At 39.3% G+C, this 12,165-nt stretch overlaps 1 pseudogene; it reads left to right on the top strand.

Annotated features, from left to right (window-relative positions):
• The first annotated feature begins 430 nt into the window (after positions 1-430).
• Positions 431-10,569, top strand: LOC129691659 (uncharacterized; annotated as a pseudogene).
• The last annotated feature ends 1,596 nt before the right edge of the window (positions 10,570-12,165 follow it).

The raw sequence follows: 12,165 nt of genomic DNA, 5'->3' as shown, positions 1-12,165 counted from the left end.
ATGGATCGTGGAAATTATCAGGTTTTTTCTTTGGTTAAATAAGAGTACTTTGAATTCTAATTTTGAAATCCATTTTAATTCTATTCTATTTTCATTTGAAAAATATTTTGTTTGGATAAGCGTGTGTGTGTGCATGTGTTTGTTTTGCGTGTGTGTGGTGTCCGTGTTTGTGTATGTGTGTATGCACCCAGGCATGTGCCTGTGTGTGCATGTCTGGGGATGAGGAGGCCACGGGTTGAAATCAATTGTCTTCTCTCTCTTGCTGACTTAGCTTTCGCCACAGGGTCTCACACTGAATCCAGAGGTTGCCGTTGAGTAGACTGGCTGGCCAGCAAACATTAGGGGTCACCTTGCTCAACCTCCACCTGCCAAGCACTCGAGTCGCAAAGGTCACCGCCATGCCGCCTGAGGTGCACTCCAGGGTGAGGTGATGACGCTGTCACGTCCGGCGTTCACATGGCTGCAGTGCATCCTGACTCGAGGTCGCATGCTCAGAGCCATCACTTTACAAACCGAGCCCCCTCTTCAGCCCCTGTAATTGACAGTACAAACAAATAAATTACAGGTACTAAGGCTTGATATACTGAACTTCATAAAGCAATATCTTCATTTATCTTTGTATTCTAATCACACTGTGAAACAGTAGAAACATAATGACAAACCAGAGCTTGTCTATAAAATCGCCAACTTGACTTGTGCTGTCCATGTGAACTATTTCTTTGCCCTGACCAACTACTAAAATTGATTTTAAAACTTTCACTCTCTTACTAAAAGGCCTTATAACCTGAGACAAAATAATTTTTTGGTGAATATTTACTTCAAAGCGTTATTTTATTCTGTGCTAATCCAATAAATTATTTGGAATGAATAAATTTTTTTCAACCTACCTTCAAGGACTTGATAAGGTTAGGATTTTATCAATCTCTGAACAGTCTTGTCATAAGTATCTTGAAACATTAGTAAAGCTTCTAATTTCCATGTGCAGAATTCCATCTACCCAATTCTTTTCTTTAATTTTTCATACAATAGCTCCCTTATGACAAAGACATATTTTAGCAAGTTAAAGCATACAAACAAACTCCACTGAAGTTCTAGAATTCCTTGTTTTGACTGTTAATCGGCTTTCGATAAATCAAAGAGATATGAGTGGACACTGAAGAACTTTTGTAACAAAAATTTTAGTATTTTTTAAAGACATAGGGCCTATGGTGGAAAAAGAACTTATTTATGGTGATTATACGGTTTTGCAAGAAAAGACATGTAAAAACTCAAGTGTTCTCCATCTGGTAGTCAGAAAAGCTGTATTTGGGGCACCTGCATTCAGCTACACTCTGCCCTTTTGCCATTCCATTTGGACCTTAGTGTGAGCTGCTCCAACACTTTAAAAAAAATAATGTCTGGGCATGCATGATGGCTCACACCTGTAATTTCAGCATTCGAAAACTGAGGCAAGAGGTTTGCCATGAGTTCAAGGCCATCCTGGGCCAGAGTCAGGTCTTCTCTCAACAAAACAAAGCAAAACATGGACTGTTTACGTATTCTTTTTGGCAAGAGTAGCAGACAACCTTCTGGAACCTTCAGATCTATAAGGGGATTTTTATTTACTTAATGAATATTTTTGTCTCTTATCTTGTACCCTCAAAGTCAATATGTGCTTAAATTCTATCTACCTGAAACCGAGTCTAAAATCTCAAACCAAGTTATCAACATATCAAAAAAGTATATTTTATCACAGCCAGGCCTGTTTGCGCATGCTCTTATTCCCAGGTACTCTGCAGGTTGCAGCAGGAGAGTCAAAGTTCAGAGCCTGGATGTTAATAAAAGACCATCCTCGCAGGCTGAAGACTTTGCTTGAATCCCTAGAACACACACAACACTGCCAGGGTGTAATGGTGCCCATGTGCGATAGATGGGCCCACACACACACACACACACACACACACACACACACACACACACACGCCTGGAGTACAGGGCTTGCATAAATAGCTCAGTTGACTACTTGCCTAGCATTCACAGGAGCCATGGTTTAAACTCCAATACTAGAAAAAAATTTCATTTCATGATAAATCAGTCTAAGTCCTGGAAATCTAGGCTAAAGAATATGCTGAAGAGACTCTCTTTTACTGATCACTTACGGAGTGTTTTATGTTTGCTTGCTTGGTTGTTTTTATTTACAAGCCATCATTTTTACCGTAAGTAAAGATCTATCAAGCATGTCTTCCTAAGGTCAAAGTACTTGTAGTAAGATCTAACTTTGCTCATACTTGAAGGGAAGAACATCATTCCATCACCCTAGGCACATGTCATACAGAAGCGCTCAAGGGCTCATTTTTCAAAACTGCAGCTCCGAGCATTGTTTTGGAAATTTGATATGCATGTCTTATGGACGCGATAACAAATATGCATTTTATCCTCCAAGAAAAATAACTAAACTAAATAAACACGAACGGGAGTAAGACCCAAAATGCATTTCTTGAAATAAAGGAATAATTGAACGTAGAACCTAAGCATTAAAATCAACAAGGGCTGTTGAGTTCTTTCTCTGGAGGATGGGGAAGGAAACTGCCGCTTCACTTTGCCTTGCGTATACCTCTGGTAACCAGTAGAGGGCGACGTCTGCCGCCGTCTAGCATTTCACAGGAGAAAAAAAAAAAAACAAAAAACCCAAAAGTTCCTATACTTTTGATTGGTTAATGAAATGCACAAAGGGGTCAGAAGTTTTCAATATGAAGCTTTCCTCTTGGAAGCTTTGCATAATTGAACCAATATTCAAGTCATAGAAAAAAGCATAAATAAAAATAATGAATACAAGATGTTAGGGTAATAGAACTTCAAAACCCAGAAATTCTCAGAAATTGCATAAAAATTCTTCTAGTTGACTTAGTTAATACAAATCCTTCTTTATGTCAAGATGTTGGAAACAAAACCTCAGAAATGTTATCAAATCCCAACACAGTAACATTGTGTATTTGTTAAATGGCTTTGTGGTCTCCTCCTACCACTGTGTGTTTGGAGCTCTTTAAAAAAGTCTCAAATGTTTGTTTTCGCCCTGATTTACTACGAGATTTTTGCTCTGTATTTTAATTTTTTTTAACTGCATTAGCTTTTTAACTATACAGTGAGAGTTAAGCCGGCCTCAGGCTAGCGTGGTTTGTGGCTACCACAGTTTACAAAGCACACTCGAGCTTTGATACCTAATGATTGCTGTCCACTTTCCCCAGAGGAAATATAAAGTTTAATTTATTTTTTTTCTAAAGCATTATTTAACTAAAAAGAAAAAAGCATAGTTTTATTTTGGTGGTAGAATCTCCACTTTTTTTGTTTTGTTTTGTTTTTAAATAATGAAAGATGTAGCCTTTACAAGAGGGAATTAAGTTTATGCTTGGGAATTCCAGGAAGACTACTTTTAATTCTTTGGTTTTAAAATTTTAAGTAGAGGATATTGCTATTACCTACGTGGTATTTCATTGGTGTTGTGCTTTCTAATGTGATAAGTAGAGAAATAAAGAAAAACTTGAGGAGGAGGGGGCAGGAAGTAGCCCAGGGAGGCCTCAAACTCGTGCCCGAGCCTCCTGATTGCTGGTATGCGCCTTGCCCACCTAGAGTTGTTAGTGCTTTGACAAACCTGCATTTAAAGCTCATGTCCTGTTCTCACGCTCTGAACAGTAGCTGGCAGATAACTCTCTGAAGTGTCAGCCACCCAGTTTCTCCTCAGCTTGTGGGTGCTGCCATCTCTGCTTGATGTTCTTTGCCCCACCCACCAGGAGAAAGAGAGAAAAGAAAGCACACACCTTCCCTTCAACTGCCCCTTTCTGGAAATGGCTCTTTTACTTACGCTCAGATCCACTGGAGAGAAATCTGCCACGGGATCACATCAATTCTGGGGAACAGAGAGACAAACTTAGCATGATCAGCTGTCTTTTGCACTGTCCTGACAACAAAATATTTGTCTATATCCTTCCAAGTGTATATAAGATGGAGACACTGTTTTGCGAAGGGCATAGCCTTAGAGCAGTAAACAATAAATTCATTCACCTAAAACTCCAGAATCTCTTCATGATGTCCAATCCCAGTATTTTCTCTGTCCTGCATCGTTATCCCAAATCTTCACCATGTCTTCTCACTTCCTCATCCTCTGCCTTGTAGCTTCGTAGATATTCACCATGAAAGAAAAAGTCTTGTTTTCCCAGCCTTTGATCCCAGGCTTGCCCATGTGGCTTACTTTCACCACCGATAACGCTAGGATGTACAGATAAGCAGAAACTCATTCTGTAGCATTAACATGAGAACATGGTCATGGAGCAGTCTACGGAAAGATAGGAGATAGGAAGCAGAGCCAGTTACTTCAGCCAAGGCATCCCAAATTAGTTGACAACTAGCCAACCTCAAGATATATGAGTAAACTAAGCCTAGACAGAGCCGCCTGGCTAGCCCCCAGCCAATTCTAGACACATGAGCAATAAAATGCTTAATGTCCCATGACACTCTGGTTTTGTAATTGTTTATTAGGGGGCCTGATCAGGGTCATAGACAACTGAAACTGTTACCAAGCAGAGCCATGGCTCCTAGCAGAATCTTTCTTGGTTTTGTTTTGTCTAAAGTCAGTATGCTGTCTAATTCCTTACATTCCCAAATTGGAGCTCCAAGTTTTATTAAGTTAATACAAACAAAATATAGCTAGAAGAATATGCTTTAAATATTGTCAAATATAAGCATGAACTTTGGTGCTGGAGAGAATGTTCAATGGTTTAGAGCACTTGGCTGTTCTTCCAGAAGACCTGGGTTCGATTCCCAGCACCAACTCGGTAGATCACAACCACCTATAACAAGCACGTGTTAAACACACGTGCAGGCAAAATGCTCACAAATATAAATATATTTTAAAGATTAAAAAAAGAATGAGTTTTTTATGATATTATGGTGACTTTACCTTCCAGATCACTTCAGATATAATTTCATTTGATTTTTATAACAAGCTCAATAAGCATAAAATATTAAGTCTTTCTTTCTGACTACCAAGTCTCAATAACTGAATTATTTACAGCAATTATGAATGGCTCTTAACAGAAGGTCAAGCACACTATAATCAATAGTTCTGACCCAGGATGTATTCCCATTGCTGAAGAAGCCTTTTAAGAGCTGAGAGCACAGCTCCTCCACATATATATTCTGTGACAAATATGGCAACAATATTCCTCCTTATTTTCTGGTTATTTACAACCATACATTTTAACAGAAATCCCTGATGCCAGCTTATTAGCATTCTTTCTGGTGAAATGTTTATTTTCTATTAAAAGGAGCTTTGAAGTGACCTATAAACAAGAGGTACTTTGACCTATAGCAGAGTTTCATTTTTATTTTTTTTCCTCCTTCTCCTTTTCTCCCTCCAACTCTTCCCATGTGCCCCCCCCACCAGTGCTACCTCAGAAATCTATGGCCTCCTCTCTGTTATTGTTACATAAATATAAATACATAAATATGCAAACAACAACCTGAAGGGTCTGTTTAATATTGACTATACATACAGGATTTCAGGGCCGACCACTTGGTACTGGGTAATCAATTACTGGTCTCATCACTGGGGCGGAGAATTTCTGTCTCTCACATTCCTTAGCCTCCCACCTCCATCTCTACTCTCCACTCCAGAAGAGTTCCCCCTTCCACTTTAGCATATCTATTGGTGTTGTCTTTGTTCAGGTCTTGTTTAGGGAGACGTATTGTGTTTGTTTCTGTTGTTGTCTTAGATTTATTTTATTTTATTTTTTATTCATTAATTAATCAGTTAAGTAACTTCACATCCCTATCAATCAGAGCTTCCCCTCCCTCCTCTCCTCCTAGTCTCTCTTTCTCCCCTCCCTTCCCCTTATGTCCCCCTGCCTTTATCCTCAGAAAAGGGTAGATCTCTCATGAATATCAACCCACCTTGGCATTCCAACATATCAAGTTGTGTTAGAACTGTGTGCTAGTTCTTCTGTTGAAGATAGACAAGGCCATCCACTTGGGGGAAGCATATCCAAAGGCAGCCAACAGAGTCAGAGACAGCCCCTGCTCTTTCTGTTAGAGTTTCTACATGAGGACCAAGATATACATTTATTACGTATGTATAGGGGGCCTCGAACCATCCCATGGATCCTCTCTGGTTGGTATTTCAGTCTCTGTGAGCCTCTATGGGCTCAGGTTAGTTGATTCTGTAGGTTTTCTTGTAATGTACTTGAACCCTCTTGCTCTTTCAATCCACTGTCCCCTTTTTTCAAGATTTCCCTAACTCTGCTGAATGTCTGGCTGTGGGTCTCTGCATCTGTTTTCACCAGCTGCTGGGTGAAGCCTCTCAGATGACAGTTATGGTAGCCTCTTGTCTGCAAATAGAGCAGAATATTAATAGTGTCATTTGTGAGCTCTCTCTTTAATAGCAAGGGATTCAAGTTGGGCCAGTCAGTGGTTGGACATTCCCTTACTCTCTTTATTCCTGCACCTCTAATAGGCAGGAAAAAATGTGGGTTAAAGGTTTTGTGGCTGGGTTGGTATGCCCATCTCTCTATTGGAAGTCTTGCTGGTTGCAGGAGGTGACTATTTATTTTACATGTATGAGTATTTTGCTTGTATGTCTGATTTTTACAATATAAGAACTATAGCCTAAAGGATGAGTTTTTATAACCATTGCCTTTATTAAAAAATAAACTATACCCAAAGAATTGTGAAAGTCATGGAAATAATGTCATTTCCCTCATAAAATCATTCTATTTTCTCTACATATGACCCCCTTTACTCTGCAAGTACAATTATAGGATTTGGAATAGTGCATGCACCCTTAGTACCTGTCCTGGGTCCAAGAAATGACTTATTTAGCCTGAACTCAGCATGACTACAGAGCCCTGATCCTACCTAGAATCTGTCTCAGACATTTTCTCTTCTTGGACTCTATAATTTAGACATAACACTGTCTGTGTTTGCCACTGTCCCTTAGGCCAGCCCACAGTGACAGTCTTTTTTCTGTATCTGTCTGGTCTATGTATTTAACTCAGCTTTCAATTGGTACCAAGACTGATTTCTTTGCCTTAGTCTAGATTTTATCTTCTCCTTGTCCTTTTCTTATTTTAAACCTTCTTTAAAGCATGCTATGCCAGTCCACAGGTTAGTGCTCTGAGCATCCACTGCCCTGAGGCAACACCTCATCAATACAAGAAACCCCTAGTAGGGGTATCTTCTTCTTATTTTTATGACTTCCCACCCAAATCCTGAGTCAAGCATTTGTGAGTCATATTTATACCTTTAAAAAAAAAACAACACAGTGTTTTCCTTGGGAGTCCCCATTGCTGCTTTTAAAGTAAATAAGTATGTTTCAACACTCTGACCTCTTACCCACTCTTCACTCCAGTTTCACTAAGGTTTCTTTTGTAACCATCATCCTTCTTTGAAATAAGTAAATGAACAACAGAAAATAGCCGTTATCAAAACATGGATTAATAATGTCAGTTTTTTTGGATGCTACTTTATGAAGCTAATAGAGAATAATTATTTAAAGAATGCCAAACTAGAATGAGAAGCCCATAATTTAAAAACTTTCTATCATTGTGTTCAAATGGAAAAATGTCATCTATATGTAGTCAAGAAATTAATGCCTTACACTCAGCCTATCAAGACTATAATCTGTTTTAAGATGATTATGTATTAGTCTATTATAAAGTTTAATGCACTTTAGGATAAAGAAAGTAAGGAGAAAAAATAAATCTACAACATACTGAACAAAATTATTTATTTTTATTTGCTTGAAGAGTGGTTATCCAATTGCTTTTAAATTATTTTTTTTTTAGCTTAGTGGAAGTCCTCTTTCCTAACATGTGCAAGCCTGTTTTAAACCAAGCATGGTATGGTACAAAAAAATTACTTTGATTTATTTAGAAAAAGACAAAAGTAAAAAGATTGACGAAAGGAAAAGTCTCTAAATCTCTGTTGATACAAATAAAACCAGCAAAGAATATCAAATGAGAATGTAATTTGATCTTGCCATTATTACAGCTGTGTAACTTCTTTGAAGAGCTACAAAAGATCAGTTCAAGATCTATAAAAATGTGCTATGCATGGGCCACATACTTGTAATCTCAGCACTCAGAATAGTGACAAGAGGCCAAAAGCCTAAGACCAGCTCAATCTACATAGCAAGTTCCAGGCCAGCCAGAAAAAAAGGAAACACAAATGAGACCATCTAATCCCTGAAAACAGAGGCATAGCTGTATAAATAAGTCTGAAGCTCTAAACACTCCATTTTTTCATACACTATAATTACTAAGTATCACCTGAAACAATTAAGATATAAATTCTCAGCACAGATTTCAAGTTATTTATTTCATATGGTTACTAATTTCAGTAATTTACCTGATTGAGAACATGTGGGGGTGGGTTGGGGAACCCAGTCTAATGATAGAGGCCTGACATGACCAGAATTTCCATCAACTTCCCTGCTTCTGCCACCCTAGTACTAGGATGAGAGACAGACACCACCATACCTGACCCTGAAGGCATTTTAAAGACTTTTACTGGTATTGTAGAATATGTTTCTCTAAGAAAAATAGTTATCATCTTCATTAGATCAGCTATGTCCACTTGCAAGAGTCATCATGACTGGGATTGTGGGATATTGGACATTCATGTAGAAGGGGAGAATAGGCAGGATCATTAGAAGCTCCTCTGAGTTTTCAATCACTCCCTCCAGCCTGGTATGCAATTTTTGCTCTAATTGCATGGGCTCTTTGGAAGTGCAGAGTATATAAACTGGAGGAACTTCTTGAAGAGGACCTACCTCTGTATAGCTATGGGAATGATATCATCCATGCTTAGTGAAGGCTTTCCAGTGTGGCTGCTTTGAAGTCATCCATTTTCCTACCAGTTAAGCCCTGCTTGTGTCTTATAAGTAGAGATACAAGCTTTTGTGGTTTATAAGTAAGCCCAACACACCGATCTTCTCTCCAGAGTAAACTTTGGTGGAACTGTACTTTGGATTGTTGTTGGAATCTGAAGATGAGTGTGTAGTTGTCGTTTAGGCATCCTGCGGGTATTTACACAGTTCTAGAATGTATCACTGGGATAGATGTACTTAGAAGTTGTCAGGATTCCTATTCCTACCTTAGTTTCCTGACCTGTGAAATGTGGGCTATCATGGTTGGAAAGGACAAATGGAAGCCGGTGGAGTTGCCATTACCAGCAGAAATAGTGAATCCAAACCAGTATCAAATCCCTGCAGAAGTCAGAGGCGCCCTCAAAGACTTAAAAGATGCAGGGATACGGTTCCTCTCACTTTGCTGTTCAACTCTCCTGTTTGACCTGTTCAGAAGACAGATGGATCATGGAGAACGACAGCTGACTCTCCCAAACTTGATCAGGTAGTAACTTTGACGTCAGCTATTGTGCTAGATGTGGTATCTTCTTATGAGCATATGAACACATCTCCTGTTACAGAGTATGCAGCTATTGATCTAGAAAATACCTTTTGCTCAGTACCTGTCCATAAGGACCATCAGAAGCAATTTGCTTTTATTTGGTAGGGTCCAGTGTATACCTTTACAGTTTTGCCTGAAGAGTATATTAACTCTCCAGCCCTGTGTCATTACCTAGTTCTAAGGGATCTTGATTGTTTGTATCTACCTTAAAACACACACTGGTCTAATATATGTGTGTGTGTGAGCATGTGTGTGTGTGGCTTCTCTATGTAGCCCTGGCTATCTTGGAATTTCCTCTGTATGCTGGTCAGGCCTTGAAATCAAAGATCTTCCTGCTTCTGCCTCCTGGATGCTGCCATTAAAGATGTGGGCCACCACACTGTTTGGTTGACTATATTGATGGCGTGATGCTGATTGGACCAACTGTGCAGGAAGTAGAACCATTCTGTGGGGTGATCAACTGGCAACCTGCTGACAGTTTGACCACGTTGGACCACTTTCTTCCTAAAAAGAACAATGCTTTGTCCTTACTGGAATAGAAGCCTATTTCAGTTACAGATTTGCCTTTTCTGTATGTAATGTTTCTGCCTTAGTAACCACCAAGGCTTACAGAAAGCCTTATCCACCATCACTGTATTCTATTCAGCATGCTGCTAACTGAGGACCTCACTTCACAGCCAGGACACTAAGACAGAGGGTCCATGCTCATGTAATCTACTGCTCTTACCATGTTTCTCTCTATCCCAAAGCAGTTGCCCTGAAAGAATGATGCAATGGTTTTTTGAAGACACAGTTACAGCATATCCTGGAGGGCTGGAGCAGGGTTGTCCAGAATGCTGTATATCCTTTGAATCAACATCCAAACTATGGTACAATTTCTCCCAAAGGCAGGATTTATGGGTCCAGGAATCAAGGGCCAGAAATGGAAATGATCCCATTCACTATCACTCCTAATGATCCACTAGGGAAATTTTTGCTTCCTGTTTCTTCAACCTTAAGTTCTGCTGGCCTAGAAATTTTGGTTCCAGATGGCAGAGTGCTTCTATCTGGAGACACAACAAACATTCTACTGAACTGGAAGCTCAGACTTCCTCCTAGCCACTTTGGGCTTCAGATGCTGTTAAAACAATGAGCTAAAAAACAAAAGCAGTACCAGGAGGGGTAATTTATCCTACTACTAAGGGGAAATTAGATTGCTTAATCACAATGGTGGTAAAAAAGTTTATGTCTGGAGTGTTGGAGATCCGTTAGGGTGTCTCTTGGTCATTAAAGTCAACGGAAGCTACAACAACCAAACCCAAAGTAGGATGTCAAAGGGTCTGGGCACTTCAAAAATGAAGGTATTAAGTCGCTTTTCCTGGAAAAGAACAAAGCCCTGCTGAGGTGCTTGCTGAGAGTGGAGGGAATATAGAATGGCTGGCAGATGAAGGTACTTATAAATGTCAGCTAAGGCCACATGATCAGTTGGAAAAAGATAGATTGTAGTTGGCATGAGTTCTTCTGTCGAGTTTTGTAAATAATGTATTTATGCATATATCAACATACCTTAAGTGATATTGATGTTTCCCCTCTATTTATTTATTATATAATATACCATCATTTGAGGTAAAATCAGTGTTTATCATATTTAAGTTACAGACACTAAAATAAAGTCTTTCAAGGGACATTGCCACTTATTCTGAAATCTATGATGCATTTCTGATTTTACATAGAGAAGTTATATCAGATTGGGCATAATTATGGCCTGGTTATTGTTTTCATTTGGGAATTAACTATAGCTTGAGGAGATGTGTAGGTCCATTGCAGGCAGACACAGGTAATGTGAAGTCATGGCTCTACTGGCTTTGCCTATGAAATACCATGCACAGAAGACAGCATTTCAGTCCTTCTCCATGTCTTCTAGCCCTTACATTCTTTCTGCCCCCTCTTCTGCAATATTTAGGTCTGAGCACTCAACCATCACTTACTCTCAGCACCTTGAGCAGTCATGCATTGCAGTCACTACTGTTCATTTGCAAAGAGGATTCTCTGATTAAAGCCAAGGGTAACATTTGTCTATGAGTATAAATACACATATTTAGAAAGCAGTTTGGTACCATGACAATTTAAGCAACAGAATTAAGTTTGCCCTCGGGTTCTACAACATCCTCAGCCATCAGTTTAGGACTGGGTTTACAGTATATGAATTTCTTTCCATGGAGGAGAAGCCGTTACCCCTAATACTATAGTCCCTTAGATGTACCAGTGGGTGCATCTTGCCAGGCAGACTAGTGTTACAGATTGTAGGGCTCTATAACCTGGATAGGACTGTTGATGCCTTTTTATTTCAGTAGTCTATATAGCATCATGATTTCTCCAACAGGAAGAAGTGTCCATCTCAGTTCCAGCTTGACCTTTCTACATCTTGCAAATGAAGAATGGTGTGTCTTCAGGAACAGGGTTTTATTCTCTGGGTCTGGTTGGCAGCAAAGCAGAGTGACAAGATCCTGTATTGTTTTGGGGGACTCTGGAGTCTCCGTGACTAGCAGTTCAGAAGGCACTCTCTCACATCTGGGTGCTGGAGTTTTTCTCTGCTAACCTTTGATAGTCAGAAACACCATGATCTGAACAAGAATATTTTTGGTTATGGTTAGACATTTTTAAGAAGCCCGGTGAGTTTTCATAATTTTATATGGAAGAAAACAGATATGAGTGACATTTATAAAACATGTATGTGAAATTTGTTTAT

The sequence above is a fragment of the Psammomys obesus genome, unplaced genomic scaffold (assembly GCF_907164565.1).
Source record: "Psammomys obesus unplaced genomic scaffold, mPsaObe1.curated_primary_1811, whole genome shotgun sequence".
Lineage (NCBI taxonomy): Eukaryota > Metazoa > Chordata > Mammalia > Rodentia > Muridae > Psammomys > Psammomys obesus.
Note: the sequence above shows the minus strand (reverse complement) of the source record. Positions and strands in the feature narration are given on the sequence as shown.